Raw genomic sequence first — 12285 nt, forward strand, 5'->3', positions numbered from 1 at the left:
GGGTGCTCCGGTTTCCTCAACGGTTTAAACAACATGCGGTATAGGTGAATTGAACAAGCTAAATTGGCCATAGTCTATGTGTGTTAATGTGAGAGTGCATGGGTGTTTCCCAGTATTGAGTTGCAGCTGAAAGGACATCCTCTGCGTGAAACACAGGCTGTAAAAGTTGCCGGTTCATTCCGCAGTGGCGAGTTTATGTGTACTAGTGGTATTCCACTGTGGTATGAAGCAAAAGCTAATATATTAAATTTAGTAAATCATATATTACAATGTCTGATGTCAGAACATGATTTTAGAAATATATTAAAATGTTATTACAGTATTTTTTTTAAAAGTGCATTTTTTACATTTTCTTTATCATTCCTATTTCAGAACTTCAGAAATTGATCCAATATGCTGATTTGGTGCTAAAGAAACATTGTTCATTATATCAATGTTAAAACAGGGCAGCTTCATGTGTTTCTATTTTTCACTTTATTATTATATGTGTTAGAATCTTTGTTGAATTTCAAAATTAAGGTCAAAAGTACAGAAATCTTTTGTAATTACATAAATGTCTACTTTCAGTTTTGATCATTTAATGCAATCTTGCTGTGCACTTACAGCAGGGACAATAAGTATTCAACACGTCATGTTTTTCCTGGTAAAAATATTTCTAAAGGAGCTGTTGACATGGAATTGAACCAGATTTTGGTAAAAACCCAAACAATTCAAACATAAAAATAAAAAATAAAAAAAATCTGAAATATTTGCATTAAATAACAGTGGAATGGCACAAGGAGAAAGTACTAAACTTCTGAAATGTATTTGATACTTGGAGAATGTATTGTGTATGGAGAATAAAGTCATGCATTGCTCAGGTGTGATTTTATTCAACAGAGATTTTTTCATAAACTTCAAAAGAGGGTAAAAATCTTGATAGTTCTATATCTCGTCTATCAAATCTGATGTTTATTTTGTATTATTTATTGGATTCAAGTCAGGTGATTGGAATTCTGCAGCTTGATTTTCTTTCTCTGAAAGCATCTGAAAGTTTCCATGGCTGTGTCTTGGATCATTGTCTTGCTGAAATGTTCACCCTGTATACATCTTCATCATCCTGATAAAGTAGATGTTGGACTGAAACAGTTGATATTAATCTACAATGACGAAGAGCAGAGGGTTGCTGAATAACTACTGAGAGATTTCAGCTGCCGTCTGGGCTTTCACTGCCTTTCTACACCTCCCTTTGTTCATGTGATCAATGCTTTTTCCATGTCATTATATTTTTTTTTACACATAACTTCATTTGTAAACTAATTAGATTTGTTTTCTTTGCATATATGGATACCTTTGGTTCTTACCAACATTCACGGAAGTCAACGACAACTTAAGAAATATGTTTTCTGAGAAAAATGGTCACAAGTTCAATACTTATTTTTCAAGCTATATAAATAAATTGTCTCACAAACTCAAACATTGATTATTACAATCATTTAATGTTTATAAAATTCCACCATTTGCCACCAGTATGTTAACGTGTTGGTAAAAAATGGGTGCTTTTATTTAAATTTCACATTTTATGAAATTCACACTGACTGTACCACACCAATACTTTGTTCAATATGGCTGCACAAACAAAGAAGAAATAAAAAGATTTTTAGATTAATTATTTTTCAATGTGATTCAAAAGCTAGTAATCTTCCATATTTTATGCACAAAATAGGGTATTTTTATGTACTCACATGTACCTGAAATAGGTGGAAATACATATGTGACTCTTATTTGTTTTCATTAATTCACCTTTAGTAAACACGTTCACCGTTAACCTAAAAAAAAATAACTTATTGCTACAAACCATTTAAAGTAAGTAATCTATATGAGTACTGTGAACTTACTCCATTTAAGTTGAAGTAATGAGGTATTTAATTAAATCATTACCTTCAACACTGAGTTCAGAACTCTTTTCAAATAAGTAGAATTACCTTTCAGCAAATTTTGAGTTAGCAACACTCATTTCATTTGAGAAAAATTGTCTGTTGGGGTCTTACAGTATATTAATTACAACAATAATGAATAATTGAATCATTAGTTGAATCAATTCAAAATGAGTTGAATTGTGACATCCAACTTAAACTGACAACCATTTCCCTCCTCTTGAATACAAATTACAATTTTGGATCCTGCTTACTATGTTTAAAACAAAGCTAAATCTGATACTCATTCATATGTTTGCCTAACACAAACAGACAGTAAAACACGTCTCATATGAACAATCTGATGAAGAACTATGTTTTCCATGTCATACAGTAGTAGGTGGACACCTACACAATCCACTTAAAACATCAGCTGGGTGTCATTAATAGAACATCTGATCTCTCTCTCCCAGCACAACACACACAGACGTTACACACAGCGAGAGTGACTTTGCCAAGGTCAAACCTGCTGTGCTTAAAAAGATTAAAAAAGTGTACAAGACGGCAGCTATATAACAAAGGACGTTGACAGATGACCTCCATTACTCAAGACAGAGAGAAAAAGAGAGAGATTACGAGGCTGAGTACAGAAGGTAATACTATGAATAATTTATGAATATGGGAAAGTGAAGCAAATGAAGGAGTTTGTATGACTATTATGAGCAATACCAGTATTAAAGTATACAACTGTGATGATGTCATCAACAATAAACCACGTGAGCACTTTCTGAAATAAGAGGAGCCCTTCTCAGCACTCAGCATGACATCAGAACTGAATCATACAATAAGGTTTTAAAGGTATAGTTCATGCAAAAATGGACATTTTAAGTTAACGTATACACCAGCCATTAAAGATGTAGGAGACGTTTTCTTGAGTAGAAGTTCTAGCTTAGCTCAAGTTTAGCTCAAGCAATGAAATGGCCCTTGAAACTAAATGATTGGTATACGCGAGAAATTTATACTTCTGCATTGCGTGCTTGTGGTAGGTCCAGTGTAGCTTTTAGACCAGATATGCTCAACCCTGTTCCTGGAGATCTAGCTTACTACAGTGTTCAGCTCCAACCCCAATCAAACACAAGTAAACCAACTAAGTAGAATCTGAAGGAGCACTTGGTAATTAAAGACAAGTGTGTTTGATCAAGGTTGCAGCTAAACTCTGCAGGAAAGTAGATCTTCAAGAACAGGGTTGAGCATCCCTGCTTTAGACCGATGCATAACCTTCACCGTACTCTAACGTGCACCTTTTAAAAAAATTTACTACACGTAATGACAACACAAAGATCTTTGATTGGCTTGGTATATCTGTGATGACTATGTATGGAGATGAGAGCTGTGGGAACGAGGCCTGTCGACAGAGTGCAAGTCAAGTGTCCCGTGGAGGATCTCCAGAGGGACACTTGTTTTAGGTGTATTCTACGATTGAATCTGTTGAATGTTCTTCCTTAAATGAGTGTGAGTTTGAACTCCTTTTATTCATCAATAATCGATACTAAATTTATAAAACCGTCCACAACAATTGAGCCCTGTTGAGTGCGTTCTTAAACAGCGGAGATCTGCCATCGTTTTCACATGCTCAACTGAAATGACTGTGATTGGCCGTGAAGGTCATCAGGTTACCAAACTCACTGCTGTTTACTGAGTGTAAACACAGATACAGTTACACTGAAGTGTTTCAAAGTCACGTCGATCAGCTGGTTTGTCTATAAGCTGACAAACAAGCAATCCGCTCCAGTGTCCCTGTATTTGTGGTTACACACAGTAAACTGTGGTGAGTTCGGTGAACTGATGACCTTCACGACGAATGTTTCCTCTAGGATTTTTTCTAGCTGTGGCGGCAGAACCATTTTTTTACACAGATCTACCAAATACCTGTGGTGTTATTTCAATGACAAATATCGTGTGCGCAGTGTTAGAATTCGAGATCGCATTTATGTAATAACCTACATGTACGAACATGTGAATCTCTGCTTCCGTGCCGATTTCTTCTGCTCGTGCACAAAACTTCTTGCACGCCCCCTCAAATATAAGCCACTTAAAGAGCGTGCAGATCTTCTTGTGCGCTCTCAAACAAACGGTGCTGAGTGCGATTTAGTGCATTTATGTAATGAGGATGTCTCCAACATTTATTAGATTTGCTAGGAATGTTTATGAATGTGTTTGCTGGCCTAACACATCACGTAAATGTCAGCCAGTCGGTCAGTCAGTCAGCACGTAGCCTTAAAGGGTTAAACAAATGACGCACAGCACTACTAGGGTTACAGAAAAGTTCGCACTGTTATGATTCAATTACCCATTAATACGTTTTGGTGTGATAATTACCCACTATTAAAAAAATAAAATGTTTTGAATGAGAAGCTTTAATGTAGCCGTGGATGAATTTTGGTGTGGCGCTCCAATATAAAAGAATGAATGTAGCAGAAAGCATGACAGTCATATCTGTTGAGCACGTGAACACAATAGCAAATCAGTGATGTTTAAGAACATGTGTAACAGTTGCAGTGGCGCAGTAGGTAGTGCTGTCGTCTCACAGCAAGAAGGTCACTGGTTCGATCCTCGGCTCAGTTAAAGTTTCTGTGTGTTTCTTTGCATGTTCTCCCTGCGTTTACGTTTTCTCCGGGTGCTCTGGTTTGCAAAACTTAAAATGCTCACATAGTTATCAGTTACATGCAGTGAATGCACCATGGAAAACAAAAGTCACTGGATGCTGAAGTATAAATTGAACTTCAGGTTGAAGCTTGAATTACTGTATACTTCAGTGTCATGTAATCGGCTTACCCTCATAATGCATACCTTGCATGTAGCTGATGCTGTTGAGAAACCTTTGCATTCTTCCTTAGGCAGTGGGGTTTCTGTGTTAAACTGTGTTTAGTTTTTTTTAAGTGTTTTGAGATTAAGCTAGAAACGTGTGCAATGCTAATGTAGAAAAAAAGAAAATCTGGTTTTCCTATTGTCTTAAGGCTGAAGATTGAAGGTTTTTTTGTTTATAATATTTTTATTATTCAATATTAATATTATTATGGATATTTTGACTGGCAAAAGAACAAAAGAAAGGAGTGGTAACTGTTGTCTAGTGTAGGCCAACAGTACTGTATGAGTCACCAAGGACCAGCTAAAAAAAATCTTTCTACGCTACAGGTGGCTTGAGGGTGAGTAAATTAGCAGCAGATTAAAAAATAAAGGTGTGAACTACCCCATTAAGGCCAATTCAAACTAGGATGATACCTATATTGAGCAGATTATTTTGTAATGAGCAAAGTTAGATTTTGCCAATATCGTGCAGCCCTAATTTAAGATGGTCCAATGACAATCCTGATCTTCAATGCAAGCAAGAACATCTGATGGTCTGCAACACATGATCACTTTCATCAGTTGACTTTTTCAACAATAAATACTTTTTTATTATTATTAATTTTTTAAAACATTCTGCTTACTGCCAGGGTTAAAGGCTTCAAAATCAATAAAATTACAGAATTATAGTTTATAATATAATAAATCTATATTTGTAATCCATTAATTATTATTAGAAATTATGTCAAAGTATATACTAAATAACATAAACCTTACTTTTAACTTACAGTAAAACTTGTTTCTTTTATTTATTTACCTTTTGGCTTAGTCCCTTTATTAATCTGGGGTCGCTCAGGCGGAATAAACTGCCAAAGCTTGTTTCCATCACAAAAATACAAAATTATTATTATTACTTACTGCAAAAAAAAAAAAAAAAAAAAAACCTTTAAATCTCAGTTTAGAAAAAAAAATGTCTGAAAAGATTTTTAACTGTGAGGTTTAAATTCTCAATTTTAAACTTTTTTAAACAATTCTGAGTTTTCATCACAATATTATGACTACCAAAAAACTGAAGTTTATCTTTCAGTTCTGGGTATCAAAGCTCAAATTGTGAAATGTAAACTTAATTTAAAATTCTTGCAAAAAAAAAAAAAAAAGTGTTTCTATGTCATAATAACATCTGTATTATTAATAATCTGACCTTCAAGCCTGTATATATATATATATATATATATATATATATATGTATGTATGTATGTATGTATGTGTGTGTATATATATATACACATACATATATACATACATATATATAAATATATATATATATATATATTTATTTTTTTAAGAAACACAGTGTTTTGTATGCACTAATGTGCATTTTTGCTTGAAACTGTACTGAATTAAATGCATAAATGCATAAGTTAAGTCCTTAACACAACAGGCATCATATTAGCCATTTACCACACACTGCCAAGTCCATAAATTCCCACAATATTTCAAAAAGACAACCCTAATAGTAATATTCAGATCATAACACATTCACTCCCAAACTGATAAGGCATCAAGCAAGCATCAGAAACAGAGTGTGCCCCATCACCATCTGTATCCCATATCCATCTGCTTACCGTAAACTAACCGTTAAATCCCAGGCCGCTGGAAGCACTGACCATCCTTCACAAGTGATATTCCACGGCATATGTGAGGACTCACTCCCTCACCCCTCCTTTAGGAGCCATTTATGGACTGGTAGACATTTTAGAGTGCTGATGCCTGCTAACATTTGCTCTGATCCGACTGATGTTGGTCCCTACAGTCAGAGGGCGAGGCCTCCCCCGCCCCACTCCACATGAGACAAAAGAATCCCCCCTGACATTAGTACTTGACTCTGTTGTTCTTTTTCTCCACAGTCTCCCACTCTCTTTCTTAAAGGAACAGTTCACCCAAAAATGAAAATTTGGGGCTCTATTTTGACGGTCCATGCGCAGAGCGCAAAACGCAGGGTGCAAACGCTTTCAGAGCGTGTCAGAACGCGTTTTTGCTAATTTAAGGACGGGAAAACCTGCTTTGTGCCATGGCGCATGGTCTAAAAGGGTTGAGTATATTTTCTTAATGAGTTATAGGTGTGTTTTGAGAAAAAAAACAATTATAGTCTCACAACTCTTGCGCCTAGCTGAAACTACCAAAAGACTATTGCGCCGCGCCTTGCACCACACTGCGCCGGGTGTATGATAGGGCCCTTGAGGTTGTTTATTCAAACTGAATGCTAAAAAATTAGTTAACACAAGAACAATAAAGAAAGTGCTAACTGGAAGTTGCTGAGACTTTTATTTAAGTTGATGTATTTGCAAGTGAAATAGAATACTGAGCAGGGGACGGGGCTTTCTTTTTGTGCACCATTCCCTTGTAGCAAACTAATCGTAAGAGGGGCGTGGTTAAGAATATTGTGGCTGAAGCCGTCAAACTGACAATAACAGAGAATGACAGCCACTGATAACCAAAACAACATTTTTTTCAGTGGATTAAATTGCATGGATTAATTGCTCATCTAAAGAATAACAATGTGCACTAGCAAAAAAATATATATATTTAACACAGACTTTAAAGATGATTTTTAGCTGAAACCGTGGTCGTTGGTGATTTATAAAATGCAAGCCAATGACTGCTACAACATAATTAATGGGTACAGGTGAAAGAAAATTAATACCTGGGGCTTCTAATGATAAATCGAGGAGTTATGAAGCAAAATGCTCTGTCCGTACAAGAAAATGAGCAGCTTTTACAACATCTTTAATTTACAGCATCAGAAAAGGTCACAAGCACGTTCATGGTACTTTTTTATGATACCAGTTTCAGTTTTCTCTTAAAATAGCACTGGTGACTAAACAGTGCCTAAACCAATACTATAAAAAAGTGTCTCCAACAAGTCTGATGTTCATGCAAGGACAAAAAACACTTTGATTATCTTATAATATGCATTTATTTTTACCTAATTATCCCAACGATTCCCATATGATTCATTCAGCTATTCATTTGTTTCCAAACCCCTTCTTAGCATGATGCTAATCTGCGCTGATTAATCTGATGACCCAGTCTATTGTGATAGGTCAACTGCGTTCAGCGTGAGACAGAAAGAATCGCCTACAAAAGCTTCCTGCTTTGCTACTGTTCGGACGTCTTTGCCCACTGCTCCGCTCTTCGCACTCTTGCTTTTATATCTTATACCCTAATTTTAACTTGAGCCTATCAGCACAGTGCTCAAACAACACAGCTTGAGGATCAGCATCGATTCTACAAACTTTCTGGAATATAGCTTTACTAACAAGAGAGGAATTACCGTCTAAACAATCCTCCCGCTACCAGCTATCAGCTGCTTACATTCCGGAGACGGGAAGACACGGCTGTGAAAATGCCTCTGGATCGGATTAATTCAGATTCTCACTGCTGTACAAACTGCCACAAACTTCTACAAAAGATTGCAGTTCTTGAAACGAAGTTGCTTGCGATCCGACCAGAACTTCAGCTTCATTGTGGATTCTCTCAGCACACAGCCGGTGAGTCCCATAAATCTGTTCCTGCTACTGTTTTGAGCACAGAAAAACAGAAAAGAACTGTTGAAAATGAGCATTGGCATAAACAAGGTGCGAGACCAAAGGGTACTCGAGGGGTCAGATCATACGCTGCCGCATTAGCGTCTTCTACCCCAAATACAGCTCGGACTCAAATACAGCTTCAGAACAGATATGAAGTTTTGAGTAATATGGGTGAAGAATCCCCAAATGCAGTCAGACAGAGATCGCATGATTCAGCAACTAATTCTGCATGGAACAGAGGCTCAAGGCCGACTAGACAGCGGCATTCTGCTCCGATCGCACCTGAGATAAGAACACTAGTCGTAGGAGATTCAATAATCAAGAATTTCAGGAGCAGATCTACAATGACATACTGCTTTCCTCATGCAACAGTTTCTGATGTAAACAAAGAGCTTGAGGAAATTCTGAAAAAGCACAAGACGGCAAAACGGATTATCATCCATGTGGGGAAGAATGATATTCGGAAAGAACAGTCAGAACTGCTCAAGAAAGATTTCTGTGAGCTCTTGGAAACAGCTGAAAGATTGAAGGTTCAGGCGTTCATAAGTGGACCACTCCCTGCAAGAGGGACAAATATGTTTTCACGGCTTCTTGGTCTAAATGTATGGCTACAGAAAACATGTAACAAGAAAGGACTGAATTTCATCGACAACTTCAATCTCTTCTGGAACCAAAGACAGCTGTTTACATCAGACGGCCTTCATCCAAACAAACTTGGTGCAAAAGTGCTAAAGGACAATATTTTTTTTCTCCCTCAATCATCCATCAGCTGTGTGTGCCACTGAACTGAATTGTACACACACACCTAGCAAATGTCCAGATGACCACAGGACTTCAAATCAGCTCCTGAGTGGACTTGTGGCTGACGAATCACCCAAGGACAGTGATAATGCCACACAGCCAAAACACCCAATGTTGATAGGGACACTATCTGTTGCCCTCTGCTCAACACAGGCAGACTGTGACGCATCAGAACAGCATCAAGTCTCGTCACTCAAAAATGATCCTCAGGAAAACATATTTCTGCAGACAGAATCTCCAGATGCACAGCCTCTGTCACCGGACACGTTCTCATTGTCACAATGTTCACCACTCTTGGGTTTTTCAAAAAAAGATGGAGGAACTGGTGTATGCTGGAACTAAACTTTCACACTCCATTGCCGCAAGCCCCCAGTTACCAACCAAAAAGCGGCCTGCTCCACAACCACCTAAGAGCCCACCTGGAAGAGCCCTCCGATCACACCGCCAGGGCCCAAACAACAACGCCCCATCTTCAGCTGGTGAACACAAGAGCTCTCTGTGATGTGTGTCGGGGGCCTGCTTAGATAACAGTGTCTTTATCAAATGTTTTCAGAACAAGCAGGAACCCAGTGTGTCTGCAGCTTTCTCTAAGCAGATATGTGTTGTGTTAAGTGACAGAAAACCAAAGACTTCATCAGGCCGTTTAGCAAATCATTCAAATCTGGTGTCTATTAAATGTAGATCTGAGACTACTATAGAAAAATCAGCTAAAACTGTTAAGTTAGCGCTTTTAAACGTCAGATCACTCAACAATAAGTCTCTTTTAGTCAATGATTTTATCAACACAAATAGCCTTGATTTTATGCTTTTAAATGAAACTTGGCTAGATGACAGTTGTAGCGCAGCAGTTCTAAATGAAGCAGCTCCTTTAAACTTTGACTATTTGAGTGTTTGCAGAGCTAATAGGAGAGGTGGAGGCATCGCTGCCCTGTTTAAAGATGTGTATGAATGTAAACAAGTGTCATTTGGTGACTATTTTTCTTTTGAATATCTGAGTATAGCACTAAAAGGGTCTCCACGCATCTTACTGATCATTATCTACAGACCTCCAAAATATTCTCCAGCTTTTATTGATGATTTTACAGAGCTGTTATCAATAGTAACCTCTGAATATGATTATTTTAGTATTGCTGGGGATTTTAATATTCACATTGATAATCCAGAAATCAATGCTGTAAGAGAACTGATGACTGTTTTTAACACTTTTGATCTGACTCAGCATGTTCAAGGACCCACACACAATCGTGGACACACCCTTGATCTACTTATAACTAAGGGTTTACACATTTCATCGACTGTTGTTAAGGATGTGGCACTATCTGATCATTTCTGTATCTTTTTTGATATATTGATCACTCCAGCTATTAAAGACAGATCTGTCTCTGTCAGAAAGAGATGCATAAATGAGAACACCAGTGAGCAGTTTATGAAGGCCATATCGCTAGCACCAAGTATATCTGCAGATTCTGTTGATGCTCTCCTTGATTTGTTTAATTCTAAAATTGAGAATGTCATAAATGACATCGCTCCTGTTAAAGTCAAGAAGATGACTGGCAGGCAAAAGGGATCTTGGACAAGGTCACCGAGAGTACAAATGATGAAAAGACAGTGCAGAAAAGCTGAGCGTATGTGGAGAAAGACGAAACTAGTAGTCCATTATAATATCTATAAAGACAGTCTTCATGCCTTTAATATGGAACTAAACACTGCTAGACAGACTTTCTTTTCAAGCCTTATAAACAGCAACTTAAATAATGCTCGTACACTCTTTGCAACGATAGAGAGACTCACAAACCCCCCCAGTCAGATTCCAAGTGAGCTCCTCTCTGAAAGCAAATGTAATGAGTTTGCTCATTTCTTCACTGATAAGATCAATAATATCAGAAAGGCAATCAGCTCATCCAATCAGTCAAGTTGTGTCGATATCAAACAAGCTCAACCACAACTTAAGAAGTCAGACATTATGTCTGATTTCATGGCAATTAACGGCAAAATCTTAGAAGAAATTGTGCAAGTTATGAAAACATCAACCTGCAGTCTTGACACGCTCCCCACATCATTCTTCAAAACAGTGTTTACCTGTTTAGACATGGATCTTCTAAAAGTGGTAAATGCTTCACTTCTATCAGGGATTTTTCCAACCTCACTTAAAACTGCAGTTGTTAAACCCCTCTTGAAGAAGAGCAACCTGGATAACACCCTATTGAGCAATTACAGGCCAATCTCAAATCTCCCTTTCATTGGCAAAATCATTGAAAAAGTTGTTTTTAACCAGGTTAACAAGTTCTTAAACTTCAGGGGGTGTTTAGACAATTTTCAATCTGGTTTCAGAGCACATCACAGTACAGAGAGCGCTCTTATAAAGATAATCAATGATATACGCCTAAATACAGATTCAGGTAAAATAACAGTGCTGGTATTGTTGGATCTCAGTGCTGCATTTGACACTGTCGATCACAGCATACTTCTGGATAGGCTGGAAAACTGGGTTGGGCTGTCTGGCACAGTCCTCAAATGGTTTAGATCTTACCTTGAAGGGAGAGGTTACCATGTCAGTATAGGTGACCACAGGTCGAGGTGGACACCCATGACATGTGGAGTCCCACAAGGCTCGATTCTGGCACCTCTGCTGTTCAACCTTTACATGCTCCCTCTAAGCCAAATAATGAGAAAGAACCAAATCTCCTACCACAGCTATGCTGATGACACTCAGATCTACCTAGCCTTACAGCCTAATGACTACAGCCCCATTGACACCCTCTGCCAATGCATTGATGAAATGAGCAATTGGATGTGCCAAAACTTTCTTCAGTTAAACAAAGAGAAAACTGAGATGATTGTGTTTGGAAACAAAGATGAGGTTCTCAAGGTAAATGCGTACCTTGGCACTAAAGGTCAAACAACAAAAAATAAGGTCAAGAATCTTGGTGTGACTCTGGAGTCAGATCTGAGTTTCAACAGTCATGTCAAAGCAGTCAGTAAATCAGCATACTATCATCTCAAAAACATAGCAAGAATCAGATGCTTTGTTTCTAGTGAAGATTTAGAAAAACTTGTTCATGCTTTTATCAGCAGCAGGGTGGATTACTGTAATGGACTCCTCACTGGTCTTCCTAAAAAGACAGTCAGACAGTTGCAGCTCATCCAGAACG

The 12285-nt window shown here is 37.6% G+C and overlaps 1 protein-coding gene across 3 annotated transcripts in view; it reads right to left on the reverse strand.

Annotated features, from left to right (window-relative positions):
* The window catches only part of ccdc92 (coiled-coil domain containing 92), a 57114-nt gene that overhangs the window by 39401 nt on the left and 5428 nt on the right, over positions 1-12285 (reverse strand). Inside the window, exon 1 of one of the 3 annotated variants that reach the window (XM_087263795.1) lies at positions 6368-6561. The gene's annotated coding sequence lies outside the window, so the exon portion shown is untranslated. 3 annotated transcript variants of the gene reach the window in all.

The sequence above is a fragment of the Danio rerio genome, chromosome 8, assembly GCF_052040795.2.
Source record: "Danio rerio strain M-AB ecotype USA chromosome 8, GRCz13ab, whole genome shotgun sequence".
NCBI lineage: Eukaryota > Metazoa > Chordata > Actinopteri > Cypriniformes > Danionidae > Danio > Danio rerio.